At 37.6% G+C, this 25,348-nt stretch overlaps 1 protein-coding gene and 1 long non-coding RNA gene across 17 annotated transcripts in view; one reads left to right on the top strand and one right to left on the bottom strand.

Moving 5' to 3' along the window:
* Nucleotides 1-12,663: 12,663 nt before the first annotated feature.
* Nucleotides 12,664-16,290, bottom strand: LOC139182213 (uncharacterized). The gene is made up of 2 exons (XR_011565829.1): nucleotides 16,151-16,290; nucleotides 12,664-14,655 (listed from the first exon to the last, which is right to left on the bottom strand). It is a non-coding gene; the product is annotated as an uncharacterized lncRNA (long non-coding RNA).
* Nucleotides 14,991-25,348, top strand: part of ADGRL2 (adhesion G protein-coupled receptor L2) — a 199,088-nt gene continuing 188,730 nt past the window's right edge. For 7 of the 16 annotated variants that reach the window (XM_070786240.1, XM_070786234.1, XM_070786246.1 and 4 more), the window contains exon 1: nucleotides 15,553-15,708. The gene's annotated coding sequence lies outside the window, so the exon portion shown is untranslated. Of the gene's footprint in view, nucleotides 15,136-15,372; nucleotides 15,391-15,552; nucleotides 15,709-16,767; nucleotides 16,908-16,927; nucleotides 17,015-18,367; nucleotides 18,725-25,348 lie in introns of those variants that run through there. The other 9 variants (XM_070786242.1, XM_070786241.1, XM_070786248.1 and 6 more) reach the window with 6 other exon arrangements.

The following is a 25,348-nucleotide window of genomic DNA, read 5'->3' as shown; positions in this document are numbered from 1 at the left end:
TGTAAGAATGTTCAAAATTGTTCCTCAGCAGTTCATACAATTTTAGGCATTGATGTAGCAGCATTTTGAATAATTGTCAAAGAAGGAAATGGCAACCCACTCCAGTGTTCTTGCCTTGAGAATCCCAGGGACGGGGGAGCATGGTGGGCTGTCGTCTATGGGGTCGTACAGAGTCGGACACGACTGAATCGACTTAGCAGTCTTATGGTATTGATTATATCAAAATAATAGCAAATATTTAAGGACTTACTATGTGCCAGGTACTGCCTGTATTAGTTCATATAACACAATACTACTAAGTACATGTAATTATTATTCCCATTTTATAAATAAGAAAAGAAAATAATGGTTAAAGATGAGCTTCTATAACTTATGCAAGGATAGACAGCTTGAAAGTGGTGGAGCTGGGATCTGAACCCAGGTGGCTTGGTCCAAATTTTAAACTTTTAAGTTACTTTGCTTTTGTGAAAACAAAAAACAAAAACACCATTTTTTAAAAGACCATCTTAAAATTAGCATTAACCAAAGTTAACAGTTAAAACTGGACATGGAACAACAGACTGGTTCCAAATAGGAAAAGGAGTATGTCAAGGCTGTATAGTGTCACTCTGCTTATTTAACTTATATGCAGAGTACATCATAAGAAACGCTGGGCTGGAGGAAGCACAAGCTGGAATCAAGATTGCTGGGAGAAATATCAATAACCTCAGATATGTAGAAGATACCACCCTTATGGCAGAAAGTGAAGAACTAAAGAGCCTCTTGATGAAAGCGAAAGAGGAGAGTGAAAAAGTTGGCTTAAAGCTCAACGTTCAGAAAACTAAGATTATGGCATCCAGTCCCATCACTTCATGGCAAATAGATGGGGAAACAGTGGAAACAGTGGCTGACTTTATTTTTCTGGGCTCCAAAATCACTGCAGATGGTGATTGCAGCCATGAAATTAAAAGACGCTTACTCCTTGGAAGGAAAGTTATGACCAACCTAGATAGCATATTCAAAAGCAGAGACATTACTTTGCCAAAAAAGGTCTGTCTAGTCAAGGCTATGGTTTTTCCAGTGGTCATGTACGGCTGTGAGAGTTGGACTGTGAAGAAAGCTGAGCGCCGAAGAATTGATGCTTTTGAACTGTGGTGTTGGAGAAGACTCTTGCGAGTCCCTTGGACTACAAGGAGATACAACCAGTCCCTTCTATAGGAGATCAGTCCTGGGTGCTCATTGGAAGGACTGATGTTGAAGCTGAAACTCCAATACTTTGGCCATCTGATGCGAAGAGCTGACTCATTTGAAAAGACCCTGATGCTGGAAAAGATTGAGGGCAGGAGAAGAAGGGGACAACGGAGGATGAGATGGTTGGATCATATCACTGACTCAGTGGACAGTAGTTTGGGTGGACTCCGGGAGTTGGTGATGGACAGGGAGGCCTGGAGTGCTGTGGTTCATGGGGTTGCAAAGAGTCAGACATGACTGAGTGACTGAATTGAACTGAACTGAAAGTTAAGGGAATTTATACTTTATAAGGCCCTTTTCAGATCTTTTTCAGCTGATCTTTTTCAAGGTGAGGGAGAAGAAAAGGTTAATCTTCAATATAGTCTTATTTTTCAAAAGTAACATCTGTGGCTTTTTTTTGAAAGGATATGTCAAGCCCTTCAGTGGCGATGTTTCAAAAACTTTTGCAAAGTGATTGAAAATGGTATTTACCAAATACTTGACTACACCAACTTGTAGAATTTTAAGAAGTGAATATAAATAATTTCACCTAGGAATAGCCGTATGCGATGCTTATTAAAAGCATCCAGAAAAGAAATCCCACTTCTTAATGTATGTATGTTATTAAGAGTCAAAGATAACAGTAAAACTATTTCATACTTTTTAACACGGACACAGACTAAATTAATTGGCCAAATTAATTATTCAATTTTATGAATTAAATATATCTTTTATTTTATAATTTGGCAGGAAAAGTGAAAAGGAAGGAAAGATAAAATTTTTTAAAAAAGAAATGCTGAAATTACTGGAAACTCAATTTTCTTTTCATCATTTAGAAGCACACTGTAGTGAAAAACAAAAGAACACTTCTAATATGAAGGAGATTCAATCATATATGCCAATATCTGTTTCTAGGTACAGGAAATGATTTGTGATGATTTTCTTTTAAATGGTGTCTATTCTAACAACTGACTGATCTAACTGTTCTAATAGTCTTAATGGTGAAGCTGCCTAGATAGTTCTTTAATAAAATAAAATGCTAGGCAGGTGTTTGTGCACTTTAAGAAAAGAACAGTTAGTTAAAAATTTTATAAAGCTGTTATGACTTGGGCACAAAAGTCTTTTTAGAATGGATATATTACCTGGGATTTTTAACTGATACAAAGGATATTATGCAAATAATATCATTTATAGGAATTTTTAAATACAAGCATGTTTAATGCAAGTGATTTTCACTTTGTGGAATAATTTATTATGATCACATTTTCTAGTTTGCATACTTATATAAAATAAAGTTATATTCCATGGGAAAATGTTTTGACCTATAATCATAATTCATAAATAAAAATACAAAATAAAATAAAATAAAAATAATGATAGTACAAGTAATACTAAAAATAAGAAACACACATTTGCAATAGTAAAAAAAAAAAGATTCTAACTCAGGTTCAATAGATAATCTCAATTCTAAATAAATAGTCTCCTTTGAAAAGTATAACTTTAAGGAAGAATATTTTTGAATATATCTGAGACCATCAATTACTTTTAATAATTTTTAGTAAAAGCTTAGCTTGTTTGCTTTAAAACATTTCGTACTTAATGGTTTCTGCTAAATTAGCATGTCTTAATTATTTGTTTAACTAGCAAGTCTTCTGAACTATATGTATTAGTCCTTAAAAGGGTGTTTATTTTCATTTTTTTGGTTGAAAAAGACTGGTTCCTTTCATTTTTTTCTCCACTGGTGAACTATACTTATGGGATATTAGGTAATACAGAAGAATCAAAACAATCATTTGGTAATGCCAAGGTTTTGTCTCATGTAGGGAAACTAGACTGGTCTCAGAAAGAAAATAAAATGCAAGAGTAAACATCAGTGGAAGAGTGGTGGAAAGTGGTTTCAAGTGATGAGTAAAAGAGAAAATTATTACATGTAAACATAAGTAGAGAGGATTAAGCCAATCAGTAAGAATAAGGAGGGCACTATAACTTTATTATTGAGCTATGTAGTAAGTGCACAGATGAGTTAGTGTACATGGAAAACCTAACAAAAAAGGACTATGACTACTATTTAATATATTTTCTCATAACTTAAAATGCATATTAACAGTATATGAATATCACACATTTGTTTACATATAAATTACTGGTCACTGCAGCTCAAAAATTAAAATATTTAACATGAGTCAATAAAAAATGTTAGTAAGTGAAGAACAGTTGGGTGAAATATATAGTCCTCTTCATTTGTGATTCCATTTCCCACTTTACAGAGATAATAGGTGAAGATACATTTCACTTTTTCTGAATGCCACTGTTAAAGGAGAACATAAACAAACAAACAAAAAATCACAAATTGGTTGACTCCTGGCACAAGATACTGCCTTGGTTCTAAGAAGGTAATAAGGAATAGTGGACAGTGTGGTGAGTCCAAGAGTGAATCTTTTGTTTGAAAGAGAACGCTTCTCCTGCTGAGGGTTGCTATGAGGTATTCTACATCAAGAGGAGAGTAAAAAAGCTGGCTTAAAACTCAACATTCAAAAAATTAAGATCATGGCATCTGGCCCCATCACTTCATGGTAAATAGATGGGAAAACAATGAAAACAGTGAAAGACTTTTTTTTCTTAGGCTCCAAAATCACAGTGGATGGTGACTGCAGCCATGAAATTAAAAGACTCTTTGTCCTTGCAAGGAAAGCAATGACAAACCTCTACAGCATATAAAAAAGCAGAGACATTACTTTGCTGACAAAGGTCCATCTAGTCAAAGCTATGGTTTTTCCAGTAGTCATGTACAGATGTGAGAGCTGGACCATAATGAAGGCTGAACACCAAAGAATTGATGCTTTCAAACTATGGTGTTGGAGAAGACTCTTGAGAGTCCCTTGGACTGCAAGGAGATCCAACGAGTCCATCCAAAAGGAAATCAACCCTGAATACTCATTGGAAGGACTGATGCTGAAGCTGAACAATACTTTGGCCACCTGATGGGAAGAGCCGACTCATTGGAAACGACCCTGATGCTGGGAAAGACTGAAGGCAGGAGAAGGGATGATAGAGGAAGAGATGGCTGGATGGCATCACCAACTCAATGGACCTGAGCTTGAGCAAACTCCAGGAGATGGTGAATGTCTGGGAAACCTGGTGTGCTGCAGTCCATGGAGTCACAAAGAGTTGACACAACTGAGTGACTGAACAACAATTCTATGTCAAAAGTTGCTGGACCTACCCCTGCTCCCCTCACGCCCTTCCCAACCACCCTCCCCCAGCCCACACAAGCTGAAAATCCAACTTTAACTGAAGCCTTTCAATTTTTAAAAGTTGACAAAAAGTAGATTAAAAATAAAACACTGTGTGGCCCAACACCTATGGGGCTAATAAATTACTTTTGTGGTTAGATTTTACATAAAATCTGTTACATAAATAGATTTATTTAAAAGATTTTATATAATATATGACCTCTATTATGTGCTGTGCTAAGAGCTGGGCATATAAACTTTAGTGTCATTTTAAGGAGCTTACTATTTGGTAGGGGAGGAATAAATCAATAAATACAGTGATGTGTGTAATAAGTGCTATGATAATCAATGGTCAATTGATGGTCCTTCAACACTGAAAAATTCTATGTCATCAAAGAAAGATAAAATAATATTCAATATGATTTTCTTAGATAAAAAAGTACTATCCTAATATATTTTGGAAAGATTAAAAAAGAAAATGGAATGTAAACAAAAAGAAACAATATTTAAATTATCAGCGGGAAGTCAGAACATCTTCCTTGATAATTTTGATTAATTAATATACTCTAACATTGCTGGTGATGAAGGAAAAAATTGATAAAAATTCTTTTTGGCTCTTGAATATAGGGTTCCAGTCTTTGCTTAGTGAATCATAAGTGAACTAAAATGGAAGTATGGTACCTTTTACCATAATGTAGAAGATGTCAGGGATTTTGCTTTTAAATAAGACCAAAGTGCCAGGGTGCAAAATATAACCCTTGAAAAGTTCCATGTAAGTCTTCTGATTCAAATTTCTGAGGTTCCCTAGAAACATCTTTACCTTATAAAAGTTGTTGAGACAGAAGCATTTGAAGGGAGAAGAGGTGTTCTAGGTAAAATGGAACAATCAACTTTACAACTTCTCTGAATTTAAAAACTCAAATGCAATAATTATTTTTCTGTCTTCCTTGATATACTTCCTATCTCCCCAATATACATAGACACAAACACACACAAAGATAATTAATGGTGCTAGAAACTACTTGAACATTTAATCTATATTTGTGTTTCTCTTTACTTAAAAGCACACATACACACAAACAATATTATCAAATTAATTTTTGGAAAACATTTAAATTTCATTTTAATCACTAATTTGTGTAGATATTAAAATATTTACATATGATCTATAAAAATAATTCAATAAATTGGCTAAACAGATTTGTTAAGATTTACATGCATATTGTTTATATGTACACTTGTGATAAGTACATTTGCACAACATTTCTAGATTGTTTGACTTTACAATATCTGTATCAGCAAAGCAGTGCTTTAATGTTTGTACAACAAGCAGCTGCCTTATTAAACTAAATATTATAACAGTATTTATGATTATAGGATTCTAACTCATTTATTCCATAAATGCTTTCCAACAACCAATTATAGCTCAGGCTCTTTGTTAAACAGTAAAGAAGACACTATTCTTAAAAAATCGAGAGTTGGAGAAATGATTAAAAAAAAAAACCCAAAAACTGCTTCGATTGGTACATACACTTCTAAGCAGTATGATATCACTTACTGAATCTTACAACTTGGAGGTATTTGGGGGAGTATTTACATTTTCTAGATACAAGAACATGGGTAGGGAAGACGGTGCTTCCAGAGAAATTTAGAAAGCAGTTTTACACAGAACATTTAAAAGACTACTGTCTCCCCAATAGTTCATGGTGCTACTTTGGTATATCAGGGACTTTATAAAAGTTGTATGAGAGTGCTGAGGGATTCTTTCCTCTTTACTAAGGTTTTGCTTTCCTGGTGGCTCAGAGGTTAAAGCGTCTGCCTGCAATGCGGGAGATCTGAGTTCAACCCCTGGGTCGGGAAGATCCCCTGGAGAAGGAAATGGCAACCCACTCCAGTATTCTTGCCTGGAGAATCCCATGGACGGAGGAGCCTGGTGGGCTACAGTCCACAGGGTTGCAAAGAGTCGGACAGGACTGAGCGACTTCACTTCACTTACTAAGGTTTGAGTATTGTAAGGGGCATACACTGGGTTTCTCTGATAGTTCAGTTGGTAAAGAATTCACCTGCAAGGTAGGAGACACCGGTTCAATTCCTGGGTTGGGAAGATCCGCCGAAAAAGTGATAGGCTACCCACTCCAGTATTCTGGCCTAGAGAATTCCATGGGTACAAGATGTTATGGTGATATATATGGATGGTTGGACAAGTGGGAGAATCCAGAGAAGACCAAGGCTTTACATTTTACTACATGTCACGAGCACAGATTGAGATTTTCACTTGTGTAATGTTAGTACTGTCCTGGTAAATTAAAGTTATATGAAATTTGTTGAAAAGATGGGTCACAAAATTAAAATAAAACCCAAATGAACCCACAGAACCCTAACAGAGAGGAGAACAGTGCTGCAAAGAATAAACTAGATGAAGTCCAGTAAAAAGTTGACTTAGATAAAAACAACATATATATGATAGAAAACTTGTTCTGTTGTGTGCAGGAGATAAGCAACTGAAACTTATTTTCTGGCATGTTTAAAAATAAAATTGAAGATAACTTGTGGCAAATTTATTCCATAACTTCACTAAAGTTGGGGGAAAATCCAGTGGTTCCACTATTTTTTTATAAGTAAAAATGCATATTCAAAGGAAAAAAAAAATAATAAGATCTATTTGAGAGAAAATGTTGTGAAGTACCTGTCTGAAGAAATAGTATATAGTTAAAATTCCTGAATGCCATGCATATTAAACATATTATTTAAATCTTTATGTCCTAATTATTTTTGTGTATTTGCTTATAAATTTTTATGTATATTCTTATTTATTTTCCATGTGAATTTGCCCTTTGTTTCCACAGATGATATATTTCTCTGGGGAGGGAGTATAGTAGCACCTAGAGCACCGAATGGGGGAAAGCAGATTTTCTTAGCGTTGAATAATTGCTTTTATTATCCTAACAGTTTGAAAAATATGTCAGCCTACTATCTCAGTAAAAATGCAAAATTAAAAATGAATATAGAAAATAACATGCATGTTTCTCTGACATTAAATCACCCTTTTGTACCAAATGTAGCACAAATGGCCCTTAAAGGGCGGGGCAGGGGGATGTCCTGTGCAAATAGTGGGTGATCAAAGAACACATGGGCAGCTACACTCAGTGACACTGGTGGTGTCAAGGACAATGTATTCTGAATTCTATTTTGTATTTCTTCTGTGATGTTGTGCCAGAACACAAATATACAGACACAGATATATACATATATGCGCTCATATATATATATATTTTACAGAATTTAAATAATTCACTCAAATAAATTATTTAAATGATTTAAAAATTCTTTTGTCAAACAGATTAATGGAACCTTCTTATTCAAAAGATAAATCATTTTATATGAAGTGGCAAAGACTTCAAGGGCTAATAAAGGTTTTATGAGAGATAAACTTTTAATGAATTAATATTCTTGCATGTAGTTATTTTCTATAAACATAAATATATACACAAATGCTTACAATGATATATCAACCTTTTTGACTGATTTTTAAGGAACCAGTATCCACAGTGTTAAAAATAATGTATTTTTATAGATTTGATTTTTAGAAACTGATGGATTATAATTCACAAAACAAAGTAGAAGGAAATTTAAATAACAGTGCTATACATGTTATTATTTGTGGAATGAGATAAAATAAACCTCTTTCTATTTGTAACCAAATGAATCCAGTAATCATTTGTCTTGAGCAATTTTATATATGCCGTTTTCTAGGGCTTGAAATGTGTTTGGCACTTAAGTCTTTTTGCTGTGTAGGTCTTAATCAGAAATATATTTTGCTCTAGAAAATTATGGTGAACTAGTATTTGTATAACAAGACCTTAAGACCCTGGGAAAATTTTTAAGGATTTTTATGAATCTCAGTACACATTCTTCAGCTAAATTTTGGCATAGTTTCAATTGAGACTCCAGTGAAATTCAATTGGTTTATTTTATAATTAAAAACAAGGAAATCATAGTAACAAAAATATATAATGTATAGCACTAGTGTTTATAATAGAAACATCCATAAAGAAAGAAACATGTTCTAACTTTTCTCATTATTCCAAAGGGAATTGCATCTTTAATCACACAAAGCACAACTGCTTTCTAATTTTGTTTAAAGTGTTTCAGTACTTACAAAAACCAGATCAGGTTATTGTAAATCTAGAGCAAATTAGAATCCCTGGCCTCTGCTCAGCTCTATGTAAGGGTTCTATGTAAATCATAAATTTAATGGCATACTAAGACACACATCTGTTTCAGTTTTGTAGAAGTTAATAATCTAACTACAGAGTATTTAAACACTTCTTTCATTAACTGGAAAACTGAGTCAAAGATAGATTTCCCTCAGTGATAAGGTGTAACAAGTTACCTCCAAATTTTGATAAGCTATAAATTTACCTAAACAGTTAAAGAGTTCTCTAAAGATTGAATTTAGTATCTATTTTGACATCACATGATTTCCTCCTGTATAGAAATATTCAACATAAACAAACTGGTCAGCGTTATCATCTCAAATCTATATCTGCATAAATTTTTTTGATTTATATAAATCATATTTAAAATCATTTTGTTATAGGGCACCGGAGAGAAAGTAAATATTGAGCAATTATATGAAATGTCAAAAATCATTTTAAAAAATATTTTTCAGATTCCTTATTTGATTATCCATAAGTTTATTTTAACATGATAAATGATAGTCTTCTGGGGATCCATATTATTTAAAAATAGGTTACATTCTTTGATTTCTGGAATATTTACATTTTATAGCTGGAAGTTTTTTCTCTGATTTTATTTTAACAAATTCAATTATTTTCTCTGATTTTAACAAACTATAAATATTTTTCATGTTATTTCCATGACATCTTCCTTGAGATATGCCACTTCATATATAGCAGTAACAGCATATTTGCATAAATTATTGCATTTCAATTATCATTATATAATAAACAGGAAATTAGCTTTTTTTGCAGTGTAGTCCACATTGTCTGAACAAGAAATATATGTGGTTTGAATTTGGGTCATTAAATTCAGGTAGTAAAGACATAGTACTAATTAAATTGGTGTCATAAATTACATTCCCATAATGAGGGGGAACACTCTTTTAATGCAATAATATTCCTCTTAAGTTATATTGTAGATATGTGATTTTTGGTAACCAGTACAGTTGGATAAGAGATGTGTTCAGTACAGCACATCCCTATCACTGAATCAAAATCATTCAAAGAATATATTATCCACCTGATGGTTTGACAACTTTTTAATGTAGAACAGCTGGAGAGATTATTTATATGTTTTTATTGTTTCACCTAAACCAAAATTTCTTCATTAAATATCACGCAACAAAACCTTATCATTACCAAATCATTCAGTACTTCTTTGAGATGCAGACTACATTTTAATGTGATTCTAAATTTGGATACTGATTTAAAAAAAAAAGATTCTTTTCTAATGCACTTTACTTATCACAAAAACATATGCCTATTACATCATTGTTTGGTCTAGGACCTAAGTGATGGATTTCATAGTGACTTTAAGTATGCATTGTAAAAGAGTTACAATAAGTTGAAAACCTAATTATAAAGATTTAAATTATTCTTGAAAATAGAGATGGCAACATTGTATTATCTTATCAAGAAACTATGATGAGAACTAGGTTGAGAAGAAAAACCTTTGCAAATTGCTGTTCTAGTTTCCATATGCTCAAACTTATTTTTATTAAAATATATACAACAAATAAAGGTCTTTTAAAAATAAAAAAGATGAGTTAAAAAATAACCACCATATTAATTAGAGAACAAAATAATGAATAATGTTAGTAACAGCTAATATATATGATCAGAAAAATCAAAAAGTCCAGGTCAAACATTTCCTGTTACATCATTATAGATGATCAAATATTTTCAAAACTGAAACAATTTTGTGTTTAAAAAATACTAAAATGACATATTTCAATTATTATTTTATGCTGTATCATTAAGATACCTTTAATGTGTTCTAATATGAAATATTATAAGTTTTATATAATTATATTTTTGACTCACTCTCTGAAATGCAAAGAGGGCATTTGTGAGTTTGTTTCCTGACTCTTAAAAGCATTTTGCAAGTTTTGCCATATACAATACAATGAACTATGACATGAATAATCAAAGTCATATTCTCAGAGGCACTAAAAATTCAATTTAGACTTCTGTGAATTGCTATTTGGTTATCTTTGAGGGTTTAGATTCAATCAAAGTGGAGTTGCCTCTACCATTAACCACTGCCTTGCTCTTGTTCTCATCCGATGCATACTGCTTTACTAAGAACTGCCCACTTTATTCGCTTTATATTTAAAACAAAGTTGTGATTTTAGGTTACTTTTAGTTTTAGAATTTTTCAAAAAATTTAAAGAAGTTTCATCTGTATTGTTGATAGAGGTTTGCATATATAGAAAAGAGATGAGAATTTATGATAAAAAAATATTATAAGACGTCATAGGCAGCTTTCTATAAAGAGAGTGTTCTTACACTTCCTGGTTCGACAGACACATTTATAGAAGATCTTTAGGACATGATTACAAAAAATCCTCAAGGTGCGGAGATTACCCAACAGTTATGAGAATAATCTATGGAAAGAAAGATTAACTTTGAGTTTGGTAAGACTCAGTGGAGCAATGATTATGAGGGGTATCTTTTTTAACTTGCTTACTTTTGAGTATCATAATGGTAAAAAAAAGGTACAATCTTTTGTACACAGTTAGACAAATATAAATACTGTAGGTGCACAGAAAGAGTCAAGCTACCGGTTATTTTGGTAGATATTTAAAGATGGGGTTTCCCTGGTGGCTCGTAAAGAATCTGCCTGCCAATGTAGGAGACATGGGTTCGATACTTGGGTCAGGAAGATCCCCTGGAAAAGGAAACAGTAACCCACTCCAGGATTCTTGCCTGGGAAATCTCATGAACAAAAGAACTTGGAGGGCTACAGTTCATGGGGTAGCAGAGTCAGACATCACTTAGCAACTAAGCAACAACAACAATTATAAAATGATATGTGTTTAATAAAGGATGTGATTCTATACTTCTAAATAATATTAAGCACAGTACACCAGAATCACATTTATAATACAGTTGAAACTATCATTAGTTTTGGAGACTGCATCTCTACATTTTAGATAGGGTTTGTCCTTCTTGGACCAAGATTTACTCAGCCTGGAGAGAACCGGGAGAAGAGTTAAAAGCTTATTGGCTTTGGCAAGTGCCTTCATATGTTTCTGCTTTCATGGAAAATGAGTTTTGATTTCTTTTCAGCCTACATGCATGGCAAAGTTAAGATGAAAAACAAAGCTAGGAACTTTCAACCAGCTCTAGTTTAGTTTGGGTATTTATATATGGCTTTGATTTGCTCTAGAGCTTTAAAAGATTTATTTTCTAGAGTAGGGAAAACTAGTTTCAGCACTAAGCATCATTGAGCAGTGACAATGAAGAAAAGGGAACACAGAGTTTAGGATGAAATCTAGCTAATTTTATTTCTATTTCTGTGTTAGAAACCAGACCAGTTTCACCTGTTTTTTGCTTAATTTTAGGACTCTCACAGAGCTCTCTCATCACAGGCAAAAATAATGAATACAATCTAGTCTCATTGGTTTCTACAGAGTGTAGCTCAAACTTCATGTAATTTTTGGCCCACTATCAAGATCTGGATCTTCTCCCTGTACCACCCTAGTCTTCCTCTGAGTCCCCTTTTAGAATTGGCTTACCTATATCCAATTTTGCTGGAGTTGGGTGTTGAACAGGTTACTCCCAGTGTTCTGCTGGCTTAGACTAACCACAATATTTTGCAACCCTGCTCATTTTCATACTTTTTCAGATTCTTTAAATTGGTACCTATACTATTAGTATTCACACTTGTATTTTGACATGTACCTCATCACTTTGCTCTAAAGAAAGATGCCTGGATGGTAAATAGCTTTAAAAGTTAGCATAATTTCTGTATCAGAAATATGTGAACCCATTGAATAAAATAATCTTTAGTTTCTTAAAGATGTTTAAATTAAAAACACGAGTTTCTACAGTTGGAAAAAACATGTATGGTTAAAATGTTTGAAGCCCATCAATCTCTCAAACCCATAAACTAATGAGTTCCTTCTGTTTTCTTTGAATGAAATCACCATGAGTGGTTAGATGTTGATTTAACATAAAACAAATGGGAATGGGTGTTTCCTTTGTCCTTTGTAGGATTTATTTTTAAAAACAATTAGCAAGTATTATGAATAAGTCAATGATTTTGCCATTACTTAAAGAATAATATAGATTGAGTAGTTAAATTGATTGGATTGCAGAGAATGCATAACATACTCCAACTCTCCTTAGCTTGCTAACATCTGCAGACATTATTAAGCTTCTCATTTCATTTTTTTCTTGCCATAACACCTGTATTGTTATAAATTATGTTTTGAATTGTCATGAAGTGTCAGGCAAATTATGTTGTCTGGATATGTGTGTGTGTCATTTAAGTGTTCCTTTGTAATGCAGGTTTGTGGCTAACAGCTTAATCTTGAATATATCAATGCAATTAAAAAGCTCTGCTTCAGTCCTTTGTGAATACAGAGAAGGATGAAGCATTATTATGTGTGAAGGGTAAGGAAAGAATTAAAAATTCCTTAATATTTAAAACATTACCTCCTAGAGAATGAATACATTTAGATATAATTTTAAAAACACCAAGCTTATTATATTCTTAGGAAAAAAGCACTGAACCCTTTGAACTCTATAAAATACATATCCTATTGAATTAAAATTAAAAACCTGTATGAGGCATTTCCCACTCCCTATAGTTTTAACCCACTTCTGACAATGTCTTCCCCCTCCCATGCATCCTCCTTTTTTTATAGTCTCTTCAGGAACATAGTGGAGAGTGACTCACTTATGTCCTGAACATCAAAGTACGTCACACCTAAGAAATGTAGACAGTGAGTTCTTCCTGAGATTCTTTCTGAGAGAGTTAAATAAATAAGTAAATGGGCAACAACATGGGCAGCTTAAATCAGGCAAAATTTTCTACTGATTACTTACTAAACTTACTAAATAAAAACTTCAGCCCAAGTTTTGCCTCCCCAAAGAAAATAGGATTCGACTCATCTATGCATTCACTGGGAATCGTTCCTGGATAAATGAAACATCTTCAAAGATGAACAAAAGAAAGGGCTAAAATTTTTCAGTAAATGCAAATTTTTATCTGTTTGAAAAATTTTGGTTTATAATCGTGAATAAAATAATTTTAAGTTCCAAAAGGAGACCATGATATAAATGACCTCTGAGGTCTGAGAGTTCTGTAAGTTTACCTTCTTTTTGACTAAATTGTGACAGATGTAAAAATGAAATAAGGTTTCACACTAGTTCTGCATAACTATGTTTTGTTCCTAAACTTGTTTATATCCTGCATCAACAATATTTGAATTATGTTATGCAAATGGAAGTGTTTATGTAGTTTAAAGCACCAATGCTCTAAGTGGCTCCTCTTATCTTTAATATTGGTGAGAATATTAAAACATCAACACATTGAGTAGAAAAAAAAATTGATCATCAAGGATTCTTGTTTGAATCTGAGAAAATTAAAATGAATCAACCAAAAGAGCATGTTTCAGTTATTTACACATATGTACTTTTAACTTGATTTTTTACAAGTTGAGAGAAAACTTGACCAATAGTTGTATTTACTTTAGTACTACAAATATCTGGCTTTGTGACAAAATATAGGTATTTAGAGTCTTCATGTCTTTCGAAAAATCTGCTGTTGACATTTTAATAACACTGTTATTTGAAATGATTTCTGAAGTATGATGACTGCAGCATACCCACAGCAACAAACAGTCTATATTGTTTCTGAAAGCAAAGAATCTCGTTTCATTCTATTTTCTAGAGGTTTTAAATCTTGGAATATCAGTTTTTTCTGAAAACCAATGCAAACATGCTTCTTTAATTGATGTCTGCATTCATTAGCATAAACAGGGATTTCGAAATACATCTGAAAATGTAGTCACTTTCAGTTCAGAAATTTTGTAATTAAAAAAAAAAATCCAGGTTTGATTTTATTCATATGCAAAGGACACAACTGGGTTTCAAACATTTTTCAAGCACGATTTTCTCCGTCGTGGTCTGTTCTCTTCATTTTGGGTCCATCGTAGGCGCTGCCTGGCTGTTTGCTGACACTACCAACAGAGAGGTGCAAGGAAGTGTGGTCAGAGGACAAGAGCAAACGCAGTTTCAATGTAAGGAAATGAGGGAAACAGACCTAAATAGCGCGATGAATGCACTTGCGAGAAAAGAGCCTTGTAGTCTCCTTTCCTTCCTTTGCTTATCCTGGTGGATTTAATCAAAAACAAACAAAACCCTCTTGTGAAATACAGTCAATAAAGTCAAAGTTTGGCTAGCTCTCTGTAACTACAAAGAAAAAGTCATCGCAATTAAAAAAAAATGTAACTTTCATTAACAAGCCCGCCGGAAATCTCAGGTATCAAAGACGCATTAACCCTGGAGCGTCCCCCGCGCGCCGCAGCCGGACGGAGGCAGCCGAGGCGAACAGACGTTCTTTCTCCTTCGAACAGTCACACAAAAGAAGGGCCGCGGAAACTAAAAGTTTCGGGGCCTCCGGCTCGCTGCGCGGAGAAAAGAGAAAACCTGGAGACGGGGTGGGTAAAAGACGCATCCTGGGCGCCTCTCAGAAGTGCAGGCAAGGAGAGAGCTCCCGAGCCTGGAGGGAAGCGGGGAGGGGACCCCCGAGCTGCAGGCCAGCCCCCAGCGCCCCGCCTCGGAGGCCGGAGTTTCGCGGTCTCCCAAATACCTTTCACCCCGTTCCAGAAATAAAATAAATGTTTTTAAAGTGCGTGTGTGTAGACAGGATGGACAGCGCGCGCTGCAGGAGCGCGCGGAGGATCGAGCGCGCAGTGAGTGGAGTTTGGGGAGGTGGGGGATCGGCATGGAATGGGTGTGTTGATGCGGAGGGGCGGTGGGGGGTGGACTGAATGCGGAGCCCCGGGACCGAGGGGAGGGCGAGTCGACGGGGAGGGGAAAGGAGGGGCGCTAGCCACCACTGGCCGCCTCCGGGGCGCGTTCCGCGTCCGTGCGCGCGCGTCCCTCGCCGCCGCCGCCGCCGCCGCCGCCGCCCGGACAGCCCTGCGGCCGCCGGGCCGGCGGAGCAGGGGCCGGCCAGTTCTCTGGCGGCTGCTGGGCCACCGCCGCCGCCACCCGAACCTCTCGAGCCCGTAAGTGTCCCCTTTCGCTCCCCTCCCCCTTGCTCGGGTGCACCACCGCCGCAGCTGCTCAAATGGAGTGGAAAATGGCTATTGGGCAGCAATGAGTTATAGATTATCTGCTCCACGTTTTGTACTTAGCAGCCTGTAATCTTTTGAGTTTGCCTGAGCCCTTTGCTGGAAAAATCAGGAGGGAGAGATTTATCCTTTGTCGCTGTACACGCTAATATGTTTATATGATTAGCCGAACTCGAGGGGCTGGGGAGGTGGGGATTTGGGGTGGAGGAGGAGGAGGCCGAGGAGGAGGAGGAGGAGGCTGGAGGTGACTCCAGTTCAGACCTCGCGGAGAGTCTGTGTCAGGACTTCGCGCTCCCCCGTCTCGCTCCTTCTCTCTCCCTCTCTCTCTTCTCTCACACACACACGCAGAGGTACCGAAGCGAAATCGGGAGCTTACCGGAGAATTCCTCGGGATCGTCGGAGTCGGGAGGCGGGGGGGGGGAACCTCCCCTCCGTTGCTGGCGTGACTCGTCCCCACACCTCCCCGCTTCCCCAAGCCCCAGCCCTCGCCTTCAGCCAGTCTTGGGGGGGCAGCGGTCACCGTTCCACCTCGGCCTAGGGACCCGAAATGTGAGGAGGGGCCGCTGCCGTCTCCCTCCCCAGGCCGCAGGGTCGGCTCGAGGATGCCAGCCCGGCCGGCGCGGACGGCGGGCTGAGTGGCTTCGCCTGACGAACTGAGTTGGCCTCGCGCCGCCGGCGTCTGCTCGCCCCTCCCGCGTCTGCCGCTCGGAGGGGACACTCAAGTCTGCGCACCTCTGTCGGGTTCTTTCCTCCGTCACCCCTTTCCCTCCGCTTCCCGAATTTCTGATCTTTCTGAAGGAGCGTGCGGTCTGGGGGCGCGCGCGCGCGTGTGCCAAAGACCCCTCTCGCGGAGTGGTGTGTGGGAAACTGCAGGAAAATGTTGACCTAACCCCAGGAGCCGCCCGGCGCTGGCTGCTTGGCTGGAGGAGGAGGAGGCGGCGGCGGCGGCCAAGCAGGAGGACGAGCCGAGCCGCGGCGCTGTGTCCGGCCGGCGAGTCGCGGCGCTGCCTCCCGCGCGGACTCGGCGGCCGGCCTCGGCCCTCGCCGGCCCGGGTGGCCGCAGCCCTCTGCGCCTCTCCCCGCGCGGCCCCTGCGCCAGACGGCCCGCCCCCGGGGCGCGCTCGCAGACCGAGGTAAGAGCCGCGGGAGCGAACAATGTGCCTCTGTGCCGGGCTTTGGAGACCTGTTTGCTTTGCGCCTCCCGCACAGGGGTGGATGCTGGAGGTGTAGGGAGCCGAGGGTGAGTTGGGACTCCGCTGTTGAAGTTCGGCGGGGGCAAGAGGGAGAACAGCGCGGGCTCGGGCTACTCGCCCCCACCTCCACCTCCCCCTCCTCGGAAATCGATCCGCAGAACTCCCCTTCCTGTCCAGCCTGCTGCTGCTTTGCCCTGCCAGTGTCGTGAAGTCCTCTTGGTTACAGCCTAGTTGCAGGGGACTCCGGGGGGGATAGGGGAGTGTTTTTTGATTTACTGAGAGCCTGGGTCAGAAGGTGCCGTTCGCTCTTTCACAGCCTGTCTGGGGAGTCAGAAAGTGGGGCGCGCCCCCGCCGGAGGCCCGGCAGGGAGCTCTTCCCTGTCCCCCCCGCCCCTCTTACTTGCAGATCCGTCCGGGGCTGTGAGTGCAGCCGGGAGGCCCCGGCGGGGAGCTCGCCCCTGTCCCCCACGCCCCTCCTACTTGCAGATCTGTCCGGGGCTGTGAGTGGAGCCGGGAGGCCGAACGCTGGGAGCGAGTTCGGGGCAAGTGGGCGGGGGGTGAGGGGCCGATGGGATGAGTTGTTGTGGGTGGTTGTTTCTTTTTGTCGGTGGTTAGGTGGTGTGGAGAGGCGAGGATGACAGCAAAGCGCAGCCAGATGTGGCCAGGCCGGCACGGGGGCTGGCAACGATTAAGGGCGGCGGGGCCGGGCGGGCGGCGGGGCCGAGCACCCAGCGGGCCCCAGGAAGGCCAAGTGCCTCCCGCACCCGCAGTGAGAGGGCAGCAGCGGGCTGCGCTGGGCCTGAGGGCGAAGTTACGGGGTGTGGGCTTCTGGGCTTGGCGCTGGGGCTGCGAACTTCTGGAAACCTGGCTTGTGGGACCAGGGTGCCGGGTGGGGAGCTGAGGGGGGAAAGGCGTGGGAGGGGCGCGAGGCAAGGGAGATACCCTCCCCCCCCACCCCGTCACTGACTCCCCGCTCCCTTAAACGAGCGTGGGCTCCTTGCTTAGCTGGGGCCACCCGGCTCTCCTGTGGAGAGGCGAGGGCGAGGGGAGCTACAGAAGCGCCTCAGCCGTGGGAGGCACTTCTGTAAGACTCCTTCGCTAGGAATCTAGAAAGTTTGTTCCTTTCGCCAAACTACGGGGCTTGGGTTAGGAGAAATCGTTGGAAGCTTTATTCTGTGCCAAAGCGGCAGTGTGCGGCTGCTAAGGCACGGTTTTCTTTATCCCTAAATATTTTTTTATCCCCTACTCAGTCTGTCCTCTGAAAGCATGGTTGGAGGGGCAAGTCCTGCGGTGTCCATCTCCTTTCCCCACCTTCTATGGACTCCTCCCCCGCCCCCCCCCCCCCCCATCCTTTTCCCCCTTCGCTGGCCCCCTCATTCCGTTCTTCCCGATGCAAACTGTTTTGTCTCAGATTCAGACCGAGGAAATGTTTTCCTCCTGTTTCTTGAAAGGTGTCAGGCTGCTTAGCAGCTTCTCCAAGCAGCCTGGGAGCGTCTGAGCCGCAGCCACCAACCATATGGTTCCCGTTACAAAGGCCAGGTTCTTAGGCACTCTCCTCCGCGCCCCGCCCCCAATTCTTAAATTTTCTTCTGCATTCTTTACACGATGTGTACTTATCTCTTTCAGAGACGTACATTTAACGGACATGGTTGGTCCGTTCATTTTCCTGTCAATGTTTGTGTCTGGAACGGGCCCCACCGAGTTTGCTCTTTGCTCAGCTCAAGAGTTACACAATGAGGAAAAGTCACATCCGTTTGGTAAATAATTGCCTGTTGGGATGTCGTTTATTAAATCAAGTTTGATCTTGGGCAGACCTTAAGAGATGGGCACCAAGGAGGCAATGTGCCTCCATAGCAGAAAAGTAGAATGGTTTGTATGGTGTCTTTGGCAACATTCCCAGTTGTGATGGGACTCTTGACCTAGGTAAAGGGTAACTTTGTAACTTAAATTTAGTATCTTTGTAATACTTGAGAAACCCTTTATAAGAAAATATACTTCGGTTCAGGTGTGTTGTGGAACTTTTTGTAGTCCCTCGCCTCCATCCTCCAGTAGGTTTATGCATGATAGAAAGCTGCAGAACAAATGTTCTGTTGTTTAGTTTCTTCAGACATTCCGATTCTCTCCTTTTGTTGCTTGCTTCTAAAAGAGGTGCCATTTCACATCATTCTGCACAAATTGTTTGAATTAATGCAAGTGTGAATTCTTACCGTTTGAAGGGGACTATTAGCATATCAAAGGTTTCTTAGCTTCAGCTCAATTGAGAAAACTTCAGCCTGTCTTCCATTTGCTTCCAAGTGGAGGCCCAAAGGGCAATGAGAATTGTAAAGGGTAAAAATGGGGAGGTGGATTCAGGCTGTGTTTCTGAACTTTTACTGTTCTGTAATTATGTGAGCTAAAAACATTGTCTGTTGCTGTGGAGCCCTTGCAAATGGAAAGACAATTATTTTCTATTGATAAATGGTTTGTTCCTAGAAAAAGAGTGACCTTTTATTTTATGAGAGTCACTGTTGCCTGTCTTTTGGGGTCCCTTTAGTGGAAGAGAGAGTGAGAAAGCTTTTCCTGTTAACTTAATACTTTTCTAAGGTCTGCACTTTGTTAGTAAAATGGCTGAGAAAGTTTTAATTAATGTATAAAGCAATAGAATCTTGTGATGAAAGGACACTCATTTGTATACTCAGGAAACTTTAATACACTTGCTAAATTTATAGGTTAAAGTCCGTGGAGAGTTTTGAGTATTAAAAGCAACATAAACTTGGTTAATGCAACTTCTGTTGCAAGTATAAGTTTGAAAAAGATTTCGAAGTGATACTCAGATTTTTCATGAATTGTGTATGGAGATAATTGCTTAAATATTGATTTGTTTTGTCTCAAATTTTTGTATTTTATTGAATAGTGAACTCTGGAAGTCAGCTTAGAGATTTTTCTTCATATGTATATAGCGTATACTAATGGCTTTTTTTGCACTTGGAGAGAAATATGTTCTCTGAATTTTTTAAATAACTCAATATTCATGAATAAAGAAATAAATAACAGGTACTTAGGTCATTTGGATTATTTTATGGCAAGCAGATGGGCCAAGGGAGAAATACTATCTTCAACTTCTGGGGAAATATTGGTTTTATTTATTTAGCTTTAGATTTTCTAAAACCTAGTTTTAGGATGAAAATAAATCTCAGGGATGGTTTGGAGATTTGTAAGCAGGTATCTCTTACAGTTCTACCTTTGATGGTTGGTTGATTTTGAACATGAACTGATACCCCTTCATTAGAGGGGACTTTTTTTTTTTTTTTTAAAAAGGACACATTCGGAAGTCCTTGTTTTCCTTTTAAAAGTGAAAATTAATAAAAAGTTTTGGAGAGAAAAATAACCATTAATCACCTAATACTGTAAGTCTTCAGTGAAATAGGATAATTTTTTTTCAGATTAAGATGAATTTTTTTTTAGTGGCATTCAAATTGTATATTATTACCCTGAAATCATTTTATGATAGTTTACTTATCTGATCTCTTCAGTTGTCTGGGAAGTACTTTTGAGGTAAAAAAGCCCACATTGATGTAATTGCTATTATTGCACTTAAGTTGCTGTTAACTAGTCTGCTTTGAATGCAGAGTGCTATAAAGAAAACACATTATCCTTTAAAGCTATTAGTGATAATCTAAAAATTGTCTTGAAAACATTGCTCTTCATTTTATATGATGGTGAGCCTGAATTCAACAAATCTCTAAAGGTGTAAAATGCAGTGAAAAGATTTTTCAACATTTAGATGACAAAATTGGACTACTTAGAGAAAAATTAATGTGTTGTAGAAGCACTTCAGCTGCCATTTTCAATCACTGAGTTACTATGTGTTGGCAACAAAACAAATTTAGAAATGCAGATAGCTCTGGGAGCAGGTAGTTGGGGAAATCAGAATATTGAATCATGTGGGGTAGAACAAACCAATTAATTACTTGAGGTTTGGACTTGAAGATTTCCAATAAATATAATTTTTCCAGGCTTTTGATTCTCTGCTTTATTAGTGGACTAATATCAAAAACAGACAACAAAACTTACAGATGTTATAAAAACTAGTATAAATATACAGATCTCACATGGAGTACTCTTAAGTCTTAATTTAAGACAAACAGTTGGGGTTTCTATTGCTACACTTTTCACAATGAGCAGAAACGTTAACACCAAGCTTCTGGGCGTTTCCTTTCTTAAAATTAGCAAGAGATTGCTTTAAAAGCCAGGTTTACTTAAGGTTAGAACTTTGTTTGATTATTATTTGAGCTTTGTGTGTTTTATTAAAATTTTTAAAATAATATTTTAAGGTCTTAAGTAATACAGGAATATGTGAGTTAAGACAAATGTTGGAAAGGTCAGAAGATCACTAGAAGCACACCATAGTGATAAAATGTTATTGCTCTGTTTTCTATCAAAATATTTATTTGACCTAACTTTTGTGAATAAATACTCAATAACACTGAGTTTACTGACAAGTGTAGTATGAAATGAAGAGAGTTTTACAGTCTATTTTTCAAGGAATGAGCCGAACCCTACCTGGTAGAAATCTGTTCTCATATTAATAGAATCCATACCACTTGCACAGATTAACTGCATATAGATTTAGTTTTGGAAATTTGAAGAATTTAGTATCCTATAGGATTGCTATTTAAAAACAATAACTTTGCTGCTAGACCTGGAAAGGTCTTAAAATCCTGTTTTGGTCATATCAATTACTAAGGTAATTTGTTTAAGTATTAGTTCACATTACCTTAACAGATACAGGTTTAGGTTTTGTAACTATTTACAAGAAAGGTGAAAGCATTTCTATTTTAAAGATAGACTAAAATCGTAGCTTCGTTAAATTCTTTCTTATATAACACTAAATAGTCTATAGGCCCACCCAAATATTCATCTCTTCAAATAATTATTGATTGAATTATTTGAATCAAGAAAGATTGAAAAGTATTTGATCATCTGGATTACTATAATTAGACTTAATGTTATCAGAAAAATTGAAACTGTTATTAAAATCTTTTTGCTACCTAAGATGGGTGAAGTAGTGGTTATTATTATTTTTTAATGCTTTCAGAAAAAAGGACATTTATTAATTTAGAGATAGTTACTACTTATTAGAATTATGGAATTAGAATATTAAAATAATATCATTTTTCTTGACCTGATGTGATAACTTTTAAAGGAGTAACTACAACTAGGATCTGATTCGTAAATTTTATTCAAGACTTCAGGGTGGTCTATTAAGTTTAATATATAGGTTTTGTTAATTATATGTTATAAAGTATGAGGGCTTCCCTGATGGCTCAGATGGTAAAGAATCCACCTGCAGTGCAGGAAACCTGAGTTCCATCCCTGGGTTGAGAAGATCCCCTGGAGAAGGGAATAGCTTACCCACTCCAGTATTCTTGGCTGGAGAATTCCATGGACAGAGAAGCCTGCTGAGTTACAGTTGATGGGGTGCCCATGGGGTCACAGGGTCAGACACAAACGGGCGACTGAGTAGGCACGCACGCATAAATTATGAAAATCCCTTAAATGCTGTTTTGATGTAAGTAGGTATTTTTTAAGTGGATCTTGGTGTAATGTAAGAAAAAGTCCTAAATGATAAAAACTAGTAAAAAAAATTTTAGGTCATTTATCTGATGTATTAAATGTAGGCAATAATTTACACTTTCCAATAGATTCTTACCAACAGTTTTTTAAAAGCTATTTTTACCAGAAAAATTCTTGGATTTTGTAAAGATTATCTTTCAAAAAAGGTAGAGCAAATGAAGAAACCGCTTAACACCTGCAAGTAAAGTGTAGCTTATAGCAAAATGCTATTGCTTGCTTTGGAAGCACAGAGCAAGTTTAAATACAATTTGTTTAATTACAACAAAAATGCAGTTTTATAAAGTAATATAGTTTGTCTTTGTAAAGGATTTTATGCATTGTGTGGTGGTAAGTAAAATCCCATCACAGTTGTATAAATTTGTTCAATTACCAGACGGCTAAAAGAAAAAAAAATCAATTTACTTTGAAAAGCAACAGAAATTAGATTACCTTGGTTAGTAGGAACTTGCCAGCAGTGTCTAAATTGCTTAATAATATCAAAAGTTACCATGTTTCACAGTGTAAGAATATTGGCGCCTGTTTATATACACATACATCTTGTTTACTTGGGGACTTTCGTTATAGGAACATTTTTTCTGTTTGCTCTCCTTTTTTTTTTTAAATGGAAGCTATTCCATGACATTGTTGCTTTTCTGGATTTCCAGAATTTGTAATCCGTTGATATTTCAAATCATTGTAGTGAAAAATCAGATGTAATTTTATGAATCAAAAGACACTAGTCCATCAGTAGTAATAGCTAGGTTATTATCAGCCAAAGAAACACATACTCAAAATATTTAATGACTCCAGAATTCCACTGAACTCTAAGTCTTAAATTCTTGTAGCAGTAAAGTGGCATGGGATTCATCTGCGCAGTAGCTGGGCACCTGTTTTATTACCACCTGGATTCATTCTGGCGCCCAGATTTACTGAAGTGCAAGGACAGGCACAACTGCTCTTCACAGCCACCCGGTGGTTTTTAGGTCATGAAGTCAACTTCCTGGAATTTCTGGGGAAACCAGTTGAAAAGGGAGGACAAATGTCACTTTAAATAGAGATGTTTAAATCAGATTTCTGCCTGAGGGTAAAATTTAGGACTGTTTTAGCCCGGATGTAATGTCTCCCTCTACAGAGCACAGCATTAATCACGACCTGACAAGAAAACGTATGCTGAGCAAAACGGGCCCCTGTTGGTCTTGCCATTGATTTTTCCCAATCTGTGAGGAGTCCATTATAAACATTAAAATTCACACCCAGGGATTACACCTTAATCTTTGAATTTCAATATTTCAAAATGAGTTCCTTGAAAGAAGCCTACTTAAAGCTGAAAATTCTTTGGGAGACTTTTTAATGGATAGATTCAGTACTTTAATAAACATAGAAATGCAAGATTAAAAAGCAGGCAGGTTGAACAGAAGTTAACTTCCTGAAATAATCAGATCTTAATTCTGTTTTAAGATGCATGAAGTAACTTTGAAATTTTTTTCATCAGGTAGCTGTGAAAAGAAACACGGATAAAAACAGTTTTGAATGTGAGAGAGAGAAGAAGTTGAAAAAATGTTTAACTTTAGACTCAGATCAATTCGGTCACATATTACTTTGTTAGAACAAAACCAGATACAACCCTGTATCTTTTTCTGGATGAATAACAAAAACATTAGCCATTGTAGTAGCAAAGAAGAATGCATTGTGAGATATATAATAAAAGAGGAAGGATTTAATTTTGTTCTTTCAGTTACTAGATAATACTCTAAATCATTTCTTGGTCAAATATATACAAACATGTAGGTACATAAGCATACATTTTCCATTTTGTTCCTTTGTATACATCAGTGTTAATTGACAGTTATTGGCTAAAAATTAGCACAGCGGCAAGTTTAAAATGTAAAATGATTAAGATATCTGTTTTTAAACTGACTTTGAAAATGATATGACTTTACTTGATCTGTGTTTTGTTCTCAAAGGTATTTCTTGCCTTTGGACCATTAAATTCTTGTGTTATGCACACTTTGCCTCATTTTGTAGGTGTTTTTACATCAGTCCACACCCCAAACAGATTATTGCACTGGATTTAGGTGAGAGAATAATCTAACCCCAATTACTGTCAAAGATGGTTCTTGGCCGTCGGGGGCGGTCTACGTGACCTTGCTTTTGACTCATGCTTTCTCTAGTAGAGGATAGTAAGTAGTGTCTATCTGTAGAGAGAGGAAAAAGAATTCTTTGTGGTTTGTTTATAAAGTGAGCTTTAAAAAAAAAAATAAAGTGAGCTTTAATTTTAATCATTTATTCTTAAAATTAAATACTGTGACATCATTTCTTCACGTAATGGGTAAGTTTACAAGATTTTTGACAAGGTCTTTAGTTGATAGATTATTTCTGTTTTATGTAGATTATATTTACTTAGCTGTCAACTACAAGTTACTACATAAAAAAAATCATGTTGAAAACTATTTTCCCTGTGTCTTTACTTAGAAGCAAGGATTTCTTCTTGGAATTTTTATTTTTTTATTCTACTGGAAGAATAGATATTTTATTCCTGTGCTTTAAAAGCTTACCATTTTTTACTGTTTACTGTTGTTGTTATTGATTAGGTGTTACAGAACACATTTTTTATATAACATCTTCTTCACTCATCTTTTTAATCTTAGGATGCTTACGGTGTATTTTAAATCTTAAAATTCTTGACTTTTCTATGGTTTAAAATGTTCGAGACAGCTTGGGAATCATTAATTTTGATGAGGTAAGCTTATATACCTATATCCCAGTGACTGCACATATTTTCATAG

Source organism: Bos indicus, chromosome 3, assembly GCF_029378745.1.
Source record: "Bos indicus isolate NIAB-ARS_2022 breed Sahiwal x Tharparkar chromosome 3, NIAB-ARS_B.indTharparkar_mat_pri_1.0, whole genome shotgun sequence".
NCBI classification, from domain to species: Eukaryota; Metazoa; Chordata; class Mammalia; order Artiodactyla; family Bovidae; genus Bos; species Bos indicus.
Note: the sequence above shows the minus strand (reverse complement) of the source record. Positions and strands in the feature narration are given on the sequence as shown.